The sequence below is a fragment of the Mauremys reevesii genome, linkage group 3 (genome assembly GCF_016161935.1).
Source record: "Mauremys reevesii isolate NIE-2019 linkage group 3, ASM1616193v1, whole genome shotgun sequence".
NCBI lineage: Eukaryota > Metazoa > Chordata > Testudines > Geoemydidae > Mauremys > Mauremys reevesii.
In genome coordinates, this window is record NC_052625.1 from 105,757,499 (window position 1) to 105,775,108 (window position 17,610).

The window sequence follows — 17,610 nt, forward strand, 5'->3', positions numbered from 1 at the left end:
GATATTTATATGTGGATTTTGGAACCCATTTTGAGGAGCACTTCTTTTCTCAAGACTAAAAATGCCCAGTTGCTTTTTTTAACCTTTCCTGGCAGTTCAGGTTTTCTGAACCTTTTATCATCTTTCTTGCTCTCCCCTGGACTCTCTCCAGTTTAGCCACATCTTTGCTAAAGTGGACACTGTCCCAGAAGTGAACACTGCACTCCAGCTGAGACCTCACCACTGCTAAGTGGAGTGGGACAATTACTTCCCATGACTGACATACAATACTCCCATTAATAAACCCCGGAATTATATTAACCTTTTTTGTAACTGCATCACATTGTTGACTCATATTCAATTTGTGATTCACTATAACTCCCAGATTGTTTTCAGCAGTACTATTGGCTAATTTCAGTTATTCCCCATTTTGCTGTTCATTTGATTTTTCCTTCCTAAGTGAAGTACTTTGCACTTGTCTTCATTGAATTTCCATCTTGTTGATTTCAAACCATTTCTCCAATTTGTCAAGGTCATCTTGAATTCCAGTGAATTAATCCTCAACCTCACTGTGAGGTATATAAGTATTATCACCATTTTACAGATGACAATATCAAGGCACAGAGCAGTTAAGCAATTTGCCCCAAGGTTACACAGGAAGTCTGTAGCAGCGCACAAATGGAATCCATATCTCATGAGTGTCAGCTCTATACTTTAGCTACATAATCATTATTTTCCCAAGACACTGTCTTTTTGTGCATGTGTCCTTAGTAATAAAAAAATAGGGAAAAGAAATACATTAAATATATGATACAGTCTATAAGCAGAACTGTCTCTAAACAATATGTCTTTCAATTTTTTCCATGAGGCATCAACATCACTCTAAGGACTTTATCATCATAACTGACACATAACCATTCCTTGCAGGTGGAAAACATTGTGCCAAGGGATAATTGGGATAGTTATTGGATATGACTCCTCACCAGTTTTAAGGCTGTATCTGAGGTATGATTGCATTCTGCTCAAAGAGAAAAATGAATGTTCTTTGCACTTATGTCAGATTGAGTGATTTATGGGCACAGTATGGACTGAATTCAATGATGAGGGCTAACATTATCTGATATGTTGCAATGTGATCTTAAAATATATATGTTTTCCTCCTGTACATAAATATAAATTCTTTGGATGTCTGGAGTCACCCTGCTGTTAGTTTATGTATGTGGGTAATTTGACCCCAATTTATATAGAGGAAACTATCATTTCAAAGCACAATATTCATCCTAAGAGAAGCACATAGTATTAAAACTCATGCTGAAATAGTGGTTTCACTAACAAACAAAAGTTATTAGCTGCTATAGTTGAGAACTTTAGCATAACTGTCAAGTATCAGAGGGGTAGCTGTGTTAGTCTGGATCTGTAAAAGCAGCAAAGAGTCCTGTGGCACCTTATAGACTAACAGACGTATTGGAGCATGAGCTTTCATGGGTGAATATCCACTTTGTCAGATGCATGCATCTGACGAAGTGGGTATTCACCCACGAAAGCTTATGCTCCACTACGTCTGTTAGTCTATGAGGTGCCACAGGACTCTTTGCTGCTTTTAGCATAACTGTTTTTTCTGCACTGAGCTGACACATTTGTGAGCATTAAATTACTCACATGAATCCTCAATCCAGAGGGCAGATTACATGACTAAACAAGTTTTGGGTTTCTCAGACTCAGGTTGCTGGTTTTTGGTTTTTTCTAAGGGATGCAAGTGGGTCAGAATATGGGCAAGATGCAGGCCATTTGAAGTGGGAAATTCTCTAACCAAAGAGATTTCTGAGATGGAAATCTGTGCCCAGATAGAATTCCTTGCTGAGACACTAGTTGGGAAAAGGGAGACAAAATACCCATGTATCTGGAAAATCAACCAACAAGAATGAAATGTGCTTTGCTCTCCAATATCATATTCCACCTATCAGAACTCAGGAGTCAAGGAAAGAAGAAGAAGGATGCAAAGTCCCTGGATCAAACTTTTTTGCAACTGTGGGTTTTGACAATTTTTTTAATGAGTTTTTTGACCATGAATTATATACATACTGTAAAACTGGCTTCTTATTTTTCATTGTGCCATTACCAAAAAGGAAATTAAACAGAAAAACATGTACATAATGTGAACTTTAGGTGTGTAACACAGAGAACAGAAGAGCAAGGACATTTTTGTAGTAATGCTCACACTCCATCTTTAACTCAGAATGGTCCTGATCCAAAAGCCATTGAAGTCAATAAAAGTCTTTCCGTTGACTTCCCATAGGCTTTGGATCAAGTCCAGTTTCATTCCTGTTGTCAGTGCTCACTGTTTAATTTTAGTAAAACAAAGTTGTTTAATTTCCTTTTTAGCAGTAGAATCCCAATAGTGTACACGTTTCAATAGTGTACACTATTAGATTAGAAGCTTTTTCATTTCATGCTAGGTCCGTAGAACTGTTATGCTTTTGCCATATTATTAGGACCTAATTTCAGTAAAAAGGATGCCCAAAACTAACAGCCCAAAAGTTCACACCTAATGCCATGGAAACCTCATGAGAAATAACAGAGAAGCCAGACATAATTTTATTGGCAAATTAAGCCCTTAGTTATTATTCTTTTGGCGCCTTCATGGGATACAGTGTCAGTATGTACAGTACTGGAGGCATATCCTGTCATTGTTCCACACGCGGAACTCCCATTAAAGTCAATGGCAACTTTGTGTGAAACTCGATGGCAGGATATGACTGTAAGAGTAGTAAATATTATTCTAGTGTGAAAAATCAGACTGCATAGAAAGTATGTCACAACTCTCAGACTGGTGGTGACAACCGTGAGCACAGGTGTTCTTTGGAGAAGATAACAAACATGAAATTTTGGTAAAAGACACTAAGCCCAGATCACCTCTGCTGTAATTCTACTGACATCAGTGAAGTTACACAAGAGATTAATTTGACCCAGTCTGTTTCTTATACTATCTTTTACCCTTCCATCTTACATCCCTCTCCCTCTCCCTCTCTCTCTCTCGGGATTGAGGGAGTTTCTGAGAGTGAGGCTGTGTTTGGTACATACTGGATTTCTGTTAGACTGGGGGGTTTTGCATGTGTGTGTTTGTTACTTGTGTTTCTTCATTTTATGGATGTTGTTTGTTCCCCCACCCCTTTTCCTTAGGGTTGGATGAGGGGTCCACTTCAGATGAGTTTAGTGATTTGACCCACAAGCATGGGGTTCGGCATGTGCCTGCTGTCTCCTGTCTCCTGCACTATGGAGGATGTGTTGCTGTGTGTAGGTAAGGTTATTGGCTGTGCTCATATAAAATGTGCCTCTTGAATGAGCAAATCTAGTGATTTTCTTGGCCCAGGAGCAGCAGTGAATTGTTTGGTACAGGAGGGACTTGGGGTCAAGGAATCTTTTGTTCAAGTTTTTCCCTTGTTTACACCTGCTACTAAAGCAGTTTTTTTTCCAATGTCCCACCCCCACCCCAACTTCCACAACAAGATGCTAGTGTGTGATCATTCCCATTATGGGAAAGTAGTTTCTGGTGTTATGAGGATTCTGTTAGGCTGTGAGAACCCAGATGTGAGGCATGTCATGTTGTTCCTGCACCAGATTTATGTGGTTCTAAATAACCCTGAACAGCCCTTGAACCTGTCTTTCAAGCACCATATAGATGGAGCAGTTTATATAGTATTTGCTACTTCTGAAAACATGAAATGTTTCCTATGTGGTGACCCAGGTCATTTGAGGGGTTCCTGGCCATGCACTACTGGCTCAGGGGTCCCTGGGAAGATAGTGCAGAGGGGGCTAGGACATCAAGAGACCAGCAGGAGACAGAGCCTCCATCTGCACTGCCAGATTCCATCTCCCCCACTCTGTGGTCTGCCATTGTCCAAGGAGCAGCCCACCTCCAGAGGAATGCTTTGTTGTGACCCGATCACTTGTTCCTGTGAAGCAAGTCCCGGAGGTTGAGGAGCACCTCCCTGCAGAGGAAGCAGAAATACGTTCCAGATATGGGGGTGAAGGACAGACAGACATTATGGATTTATGCAGAACAATTTCTAAAAAGGCTAAGACATTGGAGTCCTCTGAACTGCTGGCAGTGGCTGAGTATGGAGCTGTGTGCCCTAAGGAGGACGACAGCATTGCATTGGGTGATAGCTCCATGTCTAAGGCTCCCAGTGGGGTCCTGTCTTTTCCTGGTAAGGCAACTCCTCCCGCTGCCAATCCTCCATGCTGCAGTGATGACACTGGGTCCTAGCCTGGGGCTGCACTGACTCCCACTCTTGGGAAAATAGATATGCTAGCTACTCCCACTGAATGTCCCTCCTTTGTGAATGATGAGAATGTTACAGTGGCAGCTCAATGGTTCTTCTGAGCTGATGGAGTCTGAGGTAGATTAAGAGGATTATGAAGAGCTCTCTGAGTCATCACTGGTTCCTAATGTCCCAGACAGTCAGCTAGATAGGAAGGGTGGATACAGTGTGAAAGAGATAGTGACTTTTTGGGTAGCACTAAAAGGAAGCAAGGAAGGGGTTGAGGTTGAGGCCTAGTTCCCTGATTTTCACTGAGCTGCCCTTGTCTTGAGAGAGACCTCAGTTGATTGTAGGAAACATTTCCTTCTCCAAAAGTTGTTGAGGAAGGTGAGGAAGCGTACAGGGATTATTCAAGATAAAGAGGTTCATTTTCTTCAAAGTACTTCCACTTTCCATTGTCTCTCTCTGCTGCTTGGCTCTCTCCTTCTAGTCTCTATGGCTCTCTAAATATTAATGGATGCAGGATGTTCATAAAAGGGCACAACTCTGAATTTCTCAGACAAAAATGGACTGATGTCCTTTTGGAAGAGATGCACTCAGACCCTGATAATCAGGGGAACTGGTTGAATGAATGGGAAGGGGAAGCTTTTTTGAGCCCTGGCTGAGGTTGCTGTTTTCTTTTCCCCAGGGTGCCGGGACACAGATCCTCTCTGGGAAGAAGATTTGCAGGGCCAGCTCCTCCAGATGAAGGCATGTATTGGCACTATTGTTTTTAATATTTTTATTGTGAATGTCACTACCCTGAGATCGTGACTCCTTCTGTAGACACTTGCCCAGACCATGCTTGGCCATGAGCCTGATACTATTATTGTCCTGGGAGGGGATTTCAATTGCACTGCAGATTATGTTTTAGACAGGAACCACAAGGAGCCACACGCTCAGTCAGGCAGGGAACTGTGTTGTCACCTGCAGACTTTTGAACTAGTAGATGTCTGGAGGGTCTCTCACCCCACTGTTAGGCCGTGCTCTTGGCTGAAGGGTCTCCCAACCAAGTCTCAGGAGCTAGATTGGATTGCTTTTATTCCAGGCAGGCTAGTGTGAATATGTTTTTTCAGTCTTCCATGTCTCCCACTCACTTGTCTGATCATCATTATGTCTCTGTCAACGTGTCCCTCCCTCTTCCTGTCTGTGCTTCCCACTGGCGCTTTCATACCAAATTATTACAGGACTTGAATTTCACCTAGATGGTTGCTGTGTTTTGGGAGCATTTGTAACAGCACAAGGCCCTGTATGAATCTCTGAGACAGTGGTGGGATGTGGGAAAGATACAGATCCAACTGTTCTGTTATGCCAACAGCATATCCAGGCTGCCATGCTGTCCTTGCATCAGGCCATGAGTGCTCTGGAATGAGACATCTTGGAACTTCATGGCAATCTTCATGTGGGAAACACAGTGCAGATTCACCAAACCTTAACTGAGAAGTACTGGCCCCTGAGGTGCTTGTTGGAAGAGAAGGTGCAAGGAGCCCTGGTTCAGGCCTGTTTTACTGAGCTGCATGAAACTGATGCTCCTACAAGGTTCTTTCTTGGGTTGGAAAAAAAGTCTATGGACCATGGGCAGATTTTTGCCTGCTGCTGCCAGATGGTCATCTGATGGCTGACCCTGCTGAGACCTGGAAAGCAGCGGTTTCTTTTTACAGTACTCTGCACTTACCTAAAGCCTGTGATGGGCTGGCAATGGAGGAGCTGCACTGGGGTTAGGAAAAGGGGCTCTCTTGCAGTCCATCAGCTCTCCACAGGCAAGGTCCCAAGTATTGATGGGCTGCCATCTGAATTTTACAAGCATTTCTGGCATCTTATTGGTCCTGACTGTTTTTTTCTAGTGGTACTGGAGTGTATCCAGAAGAAATAGCTGCCCCTTAGTTGCTGCAGGGTGGTAATGACCCTGCTGCACAAAAAGGGGAACTTTGGGATTTACGGAGCTGGAGACCTATTTCCCTTCTCTGCTCTGATTATAAGATTTCATCCAGGGCCTGAGCCAACTGGCTGAAGGACTGTCTGGATTCTTTGATACACCCTGATCAAATATAGTATATTATATACTATAAGTATCCCTAACAGCTGTATTTTTGATAATTTGCTTTTAATTTGTGATGTTTTTACTGTTAGCAAACTTTGTACTCTGGATATGCAGCTTGTTTCAATGGGCCAGGAGAAGGCCTTTGAAGGAGTTAACCATAGTTATCTTTTAAAGACATTAGAAGCTTTGGGATTGGGCCAGTGTTCTCTTCACATATTTCTTTATTGTACCATAATGTTTTAGTGTTCTAAAGATTAATGGGGGTCTTAGACACTGCTTCCCAGTGCTCAGAGTCATTCAGCAGGGGTGTTGTCTGTCTGGAATGCTGCACGATCTTAGTTTGGAGCCATTCCTGCACCACCTGAGAAGCCGCCTGACTGCCCTTTCAGTGCCAGGAGTGCCGAACGCTTTCCTGTTTCATCTGTCAGATTATGCAGATGATATCTCAGTCTTTATCACATTTGACAGTTACTTTGTGCTTGTTTACAAGTGTATGAACAGGCATCTTCTGCCTGCATTAACTGAGCTAAGATCAATTTGATCTTACTGGACCCTTGGCAGTGCATCCATCCCCCTTTATTGCCCAAACAATTGCAATGGGGCACCTCTTGGATTAAGGTGTTGGGGGCTTTTTTGGCTCTGAACAATATATGCTAATAAAACTGGGAGTGGCCTGAGGAGAAGATGCAAGGCCACCTGCAGAAATGGGGCTGGCTCCTTCCTGGATTCTCTTTTTGGGGACGGATTTTGATTGCCAACAACCTTGTGGTCTCAATGTTGTTGCTAGTGTAGCTGGACCACACACACACACACACACACACACACACAGAGTCCTTTTAGAGTGGATTCAGAGGCATGGTAACCATTTTTTGGGGGGGAGGGAAAATAGTTACCACTGGTTGTGCCCTGTTTTGCTGATCCTTCCATTAGATAAAGGAGGTCAGAGGCTCATTGATTTAATCAGCAGGGTGGAAGCCTTTTGCCTGCAGTCTGTTGAGTGGTTGCTGTACTCCTGTACTCTGACTCTCTACTGGCCTGGAAATCCTTTTCCTTCTCTCTCCTCCATTGTGCTGAGGGGATGGGCTTTGACTCTCACCTTGTTGGCACCTGGTTGATTACAGAATCTAGATTTGCCTCCATTCTATAATGGCCTTTTTGATGCCTGGCGACTTCTCCAAAGTGTGTAATCAGAAGAGCCGCTGTTTTTAACCCTCTTTTTCCCACTAAAGCTCTCTCTTCCAGAAGTCTGTTTTCTGCCTTTATTCAGGCTGGGTTGACCAAGCTGTACCACCTCATTGTTCCTAGCTGGTCAAGCTGGAAGTCAGCGACAGCTCTTGCTGTTTAGAATCCGGCCTGTGTGATTTTTGGATAAGATCCTCTCTGAATTCCAGGCAGCGCTCCCTCAGTGGACTGCTCGGTCTTTCCAGAAAGTTTTTGCAGGAATAGTTCTTCCAGGCGGGAATCCTGTGTTCCCCTCAATAGCTGTCTCCCCTTCTGTTGATGAGATCTTTGTGCAACCAGGCAGATTGTTGTCCTGGAAGAGTTTGGTGAATATGTTCCTTTTGTAATCAGGACCAAGAAACAGCTCTATGGTATGTGTCAAGGTGCAGAATTTTGCCACCTTCTCTAATCTCCATGATACAGCCTGGAGGGTGCCTCTGTACTTGGGTGACTCTATAGCCCAGGCCTGGAGGACGTTGTACAAAGCTCCTCTTCCAAAGCTCATCGGGTCCCACATAATATCATGTCAACCAAGTATTTCGTGTACCATATTACCCTTGAGATGTCTGTGCAGTCCTCTTTCTGTTTGGCTTCAGACATAGCGTTTCATTTTTTTCCTACATTGCACCCAACTGATTCCTCTCTTTGGTTTTTTTGCAGCAGCTTTTCCAAGGTTTGGGACTGGTAGTTCTCCAAGTGAGATACAGTACTCATATTTGGCTGATTTCCTGTCTGGCTAACTTTTTGCTGGGTCAAGCAAAACTAGCCATTTTGAAATCTAACCAGAACAGAATGGCTAGGGTTGTGATGTGTTGGGGCTGTTCAGCGCACTGATTGTGGCCCAGCTGCGGATTGATTACATCTTGTATAAATTGACTTGTACCTGGACACTTCTTAGTTGATTTGATGTGTTAAGATTTTGAATAAACTTGGTGATGATGATGTTTTAATGATCTATGTACGTTTGCTTAAGATGTGTTTTGCTTTATTTTATTCATATCTTTTGTGTATATATTGTAAAATTATAACATTTTAAATAGTTTTAATCTAATTTTATGAAAATAAAGATTTTTTTCATGTCATTTCTCTCTCTATCTCTCCTCTTCTCCTACCCACTGTCAGAAAAAAAATGGCAAAAAGAAAACATAGTTTCTTCGTAGTTAAGGATGAAGTTAACCTAATGATATAATGCTAGTTTTGGACATACACTAACTTCACCAAACTCGATGCAAAGCTAAACCAATCCACCTGAAATTTTATAGGGGTGATGTTATGTCTATTCCATCAGGATGGATTTTTTTTTTCCTGAAAGTTTGAAGCAAATCAAACAGGACATTTGAAAGATATGACAGGTTTTTTTTTAAAAAAAAAAGCTGTGATCTCACTTCTCAAATACTTTCTTAACTTTCTTTGACCCATCATAACCCCAAAATAACATAAGTTTAATTTGTTAGTCTTGATGACGAAGGCTGGTGCCTTTGTCTAGTTCCCAGGAGATTTGTTGTAGGTCTCATTTAGTTGTAGGTCTCATAGTTTACTCTGGATTCTTGACTCCTCATAGCCTCAGTATGGGCAAAGCACAATCAGTCCAGAGGAAACATACTGTTTTGGAGGAAAATGACAGCATGCTTTGCCAGACCAGCATTCCATTTCTAATAATGTGGAGGTGATACATCCATTGCTTACTGCCACATCCAGGGTATGCCCAAAATCTAAATGTTGTTTTTAGGAAACCCTCATTTCACACACATAATTTTCCCAAATATTTGGTCATTAGGCTGATATTTTCAGTTATTGGACACTGCCTGAACTGATGTTTTTGTTTTGTGAGGAAATTTTGTGGAAAAGGCCTTCAGCAGTTTTATGAGTTATGGAACATGAGAAAAAATACACTTTTTTCATTATAAACATTTCTAACATGGCTACTGCAAAAATTGCTCATTTTGAGATGTGAAACCTAGCGTGGACATAGTCGTCATTGAGGACAATTGCCTATGCTTGCTGTGGGATAAGAAAATATTAAATGGTAAGCAACTGAAAAATCATTCTTGTGCATAGTCAGTGGATAATTGGCATGAGGAGTTAATGGCCGCTCTTGTTATGCCCTATGTCACTGACTAAAATAACCCTGTTTAAAAACATGTGCTGGATCTGTAAAGCAGGGACTACAACTCCCATGAGCCCCCACCCCTGCACTTCACTTTCCCCTGTGCAAGTAAGGGAACAGGTCATGAATGAAGTGGCTGGGCTCTGCTTGGAAGTGGGACTTGCATGGCATCAGGAAGCTGTAGAGGCTCAGGAAAAAAGATGCAGAGCCTCACGTGGAACAGGCTGTGAGTGCTGGATATTACAGCTGGGTGCAGGACTATATGGAATTTATGTGGGATCAGCTGTGGAGGTAGCTGATGCAGAGGGGCCCAATGAGAAACGCTAACAGAGTCTGGCCTGGACCCCTGCAAGCACCTATTTTATGGAATAGAGACTGGACTGGAGAGGACACCCCAGGCCCTAGGCCTGAACAGCCCTGACTCTCAATTGGATTGCCCAGGGACCCAAACAGGAACTGCTACTGCTCATTCTGAACTGTCATTTTTAAAGCCTCTGTACCTAGGGCATCTGCAACCTTTCTGTTTCCTGCCAGCCCTAGTACAATACTCTTTCCCTTAGTCATGTGTCTGAGTGGCTATTGGGATCCACCAGGGCTAGCACCTACAAAATCTAGCTGCTAAAGCACCTACAGTGCTTATTTCTGAGTTGCAGTACCCCTGGTATGCTACCAGCACCCTAGCTGTTTGGTATCTTGGTCAGTCACAATAATTACAAATGGTTATGAAACAAGACTGTGGGCTACTATATGTTTTTTCATTGCCAATGTGGATGGGAAATACGGTTCTATAACTATGTTAGCAAAGAGTGTTTTTTAGTCTGGAGGCAGTGTGGCCAATGGATAAACACTGTACTGGCTCTCAGGAGGAGTTCTGTTTCCATATCTGCTGGGTGTCCTTGGGCAAGACACTTTACTTCTCTATGCCACAGTTTCCCTACCTGTAAAATGAGTCCTTTGTAAAGCACTTTGAGATCTGCTGATGAAAAGCACTATATAACAACTAGGTATTTAGCCTAGACTGACACAGGGTTAATGACTAGTCTATGCTGGCCCTTTTTTGCTGAAAAATGTCCTGATGTTAACACTGTCATGGTGGGTGTATTAGTGCAGACAAGCAGCAAAGTATTAAGGCCACTCTTTCACAAATGGCCACTGATTTTAAATGCCTCTATTTTGGGAAGCCCAGTTTAGATGCCTGAGACAAGATTTCAGAAGTGCTGAGTACTGATAACTCGAACTGAAATCAATGGGAGGTGTGGCTGCTCAACACTTCTGAAAAATCGGGCCCCAGGTATCTCCAGTTGGGCTTCCAAAAACCAGTGGTCTTTTATCATGTAAAATATATATAAATGTAAACAAAGTGATTTATGTGAGAATTTTGGGAGCACAAGGAATGTAGAACTGGGCCCAGTCTGCTTTCCTAGAAATAACTTCAGAGAGTAAATATACATATATTTCAATAAATATCAGGTTTTATAAAACCTTCAAAAAGAAAACTAAATCTGGGCCTTCAACAACTGTAATTGACAATGCCCCTTGATGCAGGGCTTTATTTTATCAGAGGGCATGGCACACTTTTACTCAGGGACGAAGGCAGCAGGGGTGTCGCCTTTCTAGAGAAATCTGACTGGACTGAACTTTTGAGGTCCATGGAATATTTCTTGTTTGTAACGCTTTACAAGCTCTGACAGGACAGTATTGCTTCCAGAAGTGCAACTCCTTAATGAGTTTCCCAGAATCCTTAAAATATTATATGTAGGCAACAGCATTCTAAGGGTCACCTGTATCCTGCTAGGATGACCTGGAAAATATATTATTTGCTCACTCACTCTCTCTTTTTCCTGGAGATATGTTCAAGACCAAAACCAAAACTGTTTGACATTAAGGGCACTCTGCTCTAAGAAGGCCACATTTTGGGTAGCAGGAATAGTGGATTTTTTTTAATCTTTAAAGAGTTCTCACTTAATAAAACCAAACACCTTAAAATGTGTTGTCTTTTATATTTACCATAAAGCATATCACGACATCCATTAGTGTTTCTCTTACACCATTTGTACATAGCATTTCAGGAAGGGCACAGAAAGGGGGTCAGAGTTTGAAAGTCTAGAAAGTATAAGTCAGTCCTCATAAAACCTTATCCTGCAACCTTTTCTCAAGCAAATAATACTAGTTAGTAGCACTAATTTACATAGTGTTTCGATTAGAGCAAAAAATCTACTCACGTGAGTAAAGATCCTGTGATAAAAGCTTTAAACTGTAGTTCCCAGATACTAGCCATGCAAAATCAAGTGGCTGCAGACTGCGCAAATGTATTTATTTGTTCTGTTTGTTGAACTACAAAGTACCTATCATGGTTGCCACTGTGTGCTTTCCAATAATATTAAACCAAACCAAATGAGTGCTCAAATGTTGACTTAGTAATCCATCTCCCTCCCCTCAAGGAAAACTTGCCTGCCATAAAATTACAATCAGTCACACACACACAATTATGAAAATATGAGCCTAAAAACTTCATTCAAAAGCCTGATTAGACTAAAAATAGATCGACGAGTAATTTCACCATCATTTCTATTTTAAGTCCTGTTTTTGACATACATTGAAACGATAGTGAGTGGTTTGAAATTTTTAGTTGAGTGCAGGGTTTTATAGAGGGCTTTAAGGTTTTAATAGCTTGAAATATTCTATATTAATGTTTTTAAATACTAATAAAAGTGATGAAAACGCATGAAAAATCATCATTGTTTGCATAGGATTTCATTTAAAATATGATCTCTCTCTAGCTCAGTTATGATTTGCAGTGGTGTTCCCTTACAAAATGGTAAAAGGCTAAAAGAGCTTAATAAAAAACACATGCTTTTTTCTATTCCACCACCACACTTGGATGTATCCTCTTGTGGCAAAGTAAACCAGGCTAACTCACTGCTAGATAGCCGTATTATGAACTGGATCTGTATAAAAACATTCCCCAGAAATTTTGAATGGATCTTTCTGAGAATATGCCTCAGAGGATGTCTTTTTTTTTAAAATAATTCTTGCCATTAATGTTTAAAGGGGATGTGTAGGGGAAGGCCATCTATATTGTTCCAAGCTAATGAAGGGCTTAGCAACTGCAAGCAAAAGAATGTTTATGTTGAACTTGTATATCTCTTGCCATCTAAGGATAGATAATAACTATTTCCCCCATTTCACAGATGGGGAAATGGAGGCATTAGTTCAAAGTCATATAGTAGATCAATGGCAGAGCTGAGACTAAAACCCAGGGCTCCCCCATCCACGGTCCCTCTCTGAAGCATGGTTACACCCAGAAGCCTTTATTTAGACTCTATATGACCAGCCTTGGAACCTAGTAGGCATGTACAATAGCTGCACTTATTTATGTATTGGGTGTGGGGAAACTGAGCAGGGACCTTTGTGAAAGCAGAAGGAAGTGCTTTCCAGCAATGCCCCTCTCCTCCCCACCTACTCTGTTCAAAGATCAATGGATAATGACAGGCTCTACAGCGAGATGCAGCTGAATTTCCTCACTAGAGATAGGCTCAGAGCAGTGGAGGGCCTTATGTATAATGGTAATAAAAAGGTGGGATCCTTGTTCCAAGAGAGGGGCCTGGAGCATGCATCTCCCCTTGCTCTGGAAGATGAAAAATAGTCAAGGTAGACAAGAATAGTTTTAGCATGAGGGCAGAAAGTTTTCTGAGTTAAGATGGCTTTCAAGAGAAGAATCAAGGTAGCAAGAGTGAAAATTAAATCTACATGCAGACGGGCTTGGCTGAGGCTCGTCCTTCAGCGGGGCTGTGGGGTATCCCACCGTCTCGCACTAGTTCGCTCTTGGCCCAAGTCCTGGGACAGGGCTGGCTGGTAAACAAACAGTCAGGGGCTCAGGACCCTTAGGCGGGGCTGAGCCAATAGTCAAATCGGAGCCCAGGCCCTAGGTCAGGGCAGAGCAGCAAACACACAGTCAGGATCTCGGGCCCTTGAGCAGGGGCTGAGCCAATAGTTCAGTACAAGCCCAGGCCCTAGGTCAGAGCAGGGCAGCAAACACACAGTCAGGAGCTCAGGCCCTTAAGCCGGGGCTGAGCCAATAGTTCAGTACAAGCCCAGGCCCTAGGGCAGGGCAGGGCAGCAAACACACAGTCAGGAGCTCAGGTTTCTGAGTGTTTGGTGCGAGGGGGAGACTGCCACCTGTGAGTGGGGTGGCAGCGGGGATGCAGGCCCACCCGCTCCACTGCATCCCAGCCCGGGGCCCTAGCAGCGGCAGAAGACTCGCTGCTGCGTCAGTGAGGATCCTGATCGCAACACACTGACATTGGTTCTGGCCCTGCTGCGGCCAGGCCGGGGTCGGCTGCCCCCGGGCTACTTCCAGACTCCCCCTCGTAAGGTACCTGGGTTTGGCCGGCATCCTCAGCAGTTCCCAGCACCATCGGTTCCTCCAGGTAGCTGGCAAGGGGTAAGGCTCGGCTCCTCCTCGGGGTAGCTGGCGAGGGGTAGGGCACGGCTGCTCCTCGGGGTAGCTGGCGAGGGGTAGGGCGCGGCTGCTCCTCGGGGTAGCTGGCGAGGGGTAGGGCGCGGCTGCTCCTCGGGGTAGCTGGCGAGGGGTAGGGCGCGGCTGCTCCTCGGGGTAGCTGGCGAGGGGTAGGGCGCGCCTCCTCCTCGGGGTAGCTGGCGAGGGGTAGGCACGGCTGGCCCGGCCAGTCGTCAGGTCGGCCGCGGCCTGCTGGCATCCCCCAACCCGGAGCTAGGCCACAGGCATCTGGCCTCTCTGGCAGCTTGCTTTTAACTGAGCTTTGCAGCGGGGCTTTTCTACTTCCTGTCCTGCGCCGTGACCTCTGGGGGGGTGGGTGCAGGATCCATTGGCTCCGCCCACATTGGTGCTAGGGGAGGCTCGTCCTTCATCGGGGCTGTGGGGTATCCCACCGCCTCGCTACACTACACTATGGTTTAGAACACACCACAAAGATCAGCTACACTGGAATTACACAGAGAACTTTTTTTTTTTCCACACAGGTGATATGACATGTGTAGCCTTTTATGTCAGGAAGGTGCTCATTTTTTCTGAATTTCTATCTCGGACCATAAGAGGTTAAAATGGGCAGAAGCAGTTCTCCTCAGTCCATATTATGCTTCATTTCTAGTAACAGTAAAATGAAGGAATTACTTATTAGACCAGAAATGTCATTATTTTTGCACTCATCCTGACCCCAGCATCTAAAAATACAAACTACTGGAATTTTACAGCAGGTGACATTTTAAAAAAGGGCCCAGGGAAGTCTCATAGTTTAAAGGCTAAATGTACTTAGGTGGTGGGCATACAGAAATAGAGAGGTATCTCTGCTACTGACCTAGGTTTAGCAAGATTGGCGACATAATTCATTTCAATGACTTCTTGTCTGTGGAGTTTATCTCTGGGTATAGACAGAAGCATTCCTCTTTTCACATAATGGATCACAGAGTCAAGCTGGCTACCTCCCATCTAAGAGTGGGGTTAATTTTAGTCTGATCCTCATGTTGAACACACAAGGAATTTATATTACTTATCAACCTTTGCCAAAAGCATAGGATATCATCTCTGAGACTTAAAGGAAGTCTGCTATTTGAAAAGATTCAACTGCCTGTCATTAATTGATCCAATTCTCCTTTTATGTTCTGGGTAGTATGACGAAGCTATACAGGAAGGTGGTTAAAATTTCAAAAATGCTGTCTCACAAATTTTGAATACCAATTCTGTAAACGTTGTACTTTTCCTTTTGTAAATCACGCTCCTTTTGCTTGACAGAGACTGAGGGCCTAATTCTTCACTCACAGAGATATTACTCTAATGTAAATGAATTGTCTCCTGCTTAAGGGTCCAATCCTGTAAAGTGCTGAGGTCCCTCAGTGGGTGCTCAGCACTTTGAGGATTGGATCCTGGTGCGGATGTCAATCAGATCCTGACTTTTGAATTATATACCTCACTCGGGATTTTATTATTATATTATTTTCTATTGCTGAAGAGTCATTGTTTGAGGGCATAAGAGCTAAATGCTGTCACCGAAGCAGAAAAGTAATAAGACTTTGAGTCATCGCTACTAAGGATGGGCAAATAGAGTCATAAAAATTAAGAATCACCCTATACCTCCTCTGAACCCTAACCCATTTCCTTTCCAACAGTTAATATTCTAGTGTACAGTATGGAAGGGTGTTAGCCGTCTACCATACATGTTGTGGCCCTTCTTCCAAATTTCCCAGGCAAGCTCCCCTCTTCTATGTCCTCAAAGCAGTGATTCAAGAGATTTGGCTGGGAGGTCCGGAGTGGCTCTCTGGGAAAAAGTGTGTTTGATACGTTCTCAAAAATCAGGGTCTGATAGCAAGCAGCACTAGTTTTTTGTCACTAGGCTTCTTGCTTTATGTTGGGGCGGTGGGGAGTCTGGATGTGTTATTAACTTTTTCAGAAGTTTAAACACTCTGAAATCAAAATAAAACACTCTGAGGTCCAGATCCTCAGTCACTGTAATTTCACATAGCTCCATGAAAATTATACTGAGTTACACCATTTGTTACCATAACTCTACCTGCCCTTCCTTGTGTGTATGAATCCTGAAACAGATTTCAGTTACAGGATCCCATGTTGCGTCTCACATAATACAATATAACACTGTATAGTATGGGGACAGGTTTCAGAGTGGCAGCCGTGTTAGTCTGTATCAGCAAAAAGAACGAGGAGTACTTGTGGCACCTTAGAGATTAACAATTTTATTTGAGCATAAGCTTTCATGGACTAAAGCAGTGGTTCTCAAAGCTGGTCCGCCACTTGTTCAGGGAAAGCCCCTGGCGGACCTGGCCAGTTTGTTTACCTGCCGCGTCCACAGGTTCGGCCGATTGCAGCTCCCACTGGCCGCGGTTCGCCGCTCCAGGCCAATGGGGGCTGCGGGAAGGGCAGCCAGCACATCCCTCGGCCCACGCCGCTTCCCACAGCCCCCATTGGCCTGGAGCGGCGAACCGCAGCCAGTGAGAGCTGCGATCGGCCAAACCTGCAGACGTGGCACGTAAACAAACTGGCCCGGCCTGCCAGGGGCTTTCCCTGAACAAGCGGCGGACCAACTTTGAGAACCACTGGGCTAAAGCCCACTGCATCTGCATCTGATGAAGTGGGCTTTAGCCCACAAAAGCTTATGCTCAAATAAATGTGTTAGTCTCTAAGGTGCCACAAGTACTCCTCATTCTTTTTACTGTATACTATTTTTGTTCACAGGATACACAGAGAGAAGTTAGATAGAAATATTCTCAATTGAAGGTTGCAAAATAGCACAACTTGCTCTCTTAAAATCCAGAGCAAACAACAGAGAGAGAGAGAGACAAAGCAGGCTGCTCACCCCTAAGCAAAGAGGCACAACTCAGTACATCTTGACTGAGGCTGGCTCTTTGCAGGCCCACTCCGATGGCATGCTTCCCTACAGAGCCCCCTACACTGCAAGCAGGACCAGAAAATGCCTTGCAAACTGAAGTGATAATTTTGTAACTTTAGCACCGTTTTCCATATGCCACAGTTTTCAATACTTCTTCGATGCACGTGTAGCATCTTGTAATATTGTTATATTTTTTCCTACCTACACCAATTTTATTATCATAATGGCTCAATGTATATTATGGATGCCGCTTGATTAGATTGTAATTGGCAAATTAATAACTTTTGATGATTTCATTCATCCACTAGAGATGGGCCCAAACTGAAGTATGGAATCTCATACAAACTCCAGACTTTAGATGCATTCATAATGTGAAGTGTGATGTGAAATGAACAAACAGCCTCTATCTTTATGATGAGATGAGACAAAACACATGGTTCCAAATACCCTGAAAATTGGAGGTTTTCTAAATCTGGATTTGAGTTTTGTAGCTGGAGCCTACTTGTATGTAAAGAGGACCCTTTGTCCTTCATAGGACACTTCTTCCTCCTCCTGATTATTCTTACTCCAATGTCATAGTCT

The 17,610-nt window shown here is 43.5% G+C and overlaps 1 long non-coding RNA gene across 1 annotated transcript; it reads left to right on the plus strand.

Annotated features, from left to right (window-relative positions):
• The first annotated feature begins 902 nt into the window (after window positions 1-902).
• On the plus strand, window positions 903-5,003 carry LOC120401606. The gene is made up of 3 exons (XR_005596587.1): window positions 903-984; window positions 3,160-3,277; window positions 4,930-5,003. It is a non-coding gene; the product is annotated as an uncharacterized LOC120401606 (long non-coding RNA).
• Window positions 5,004-17,610: the final 12,607 nt, after the last annotated feature.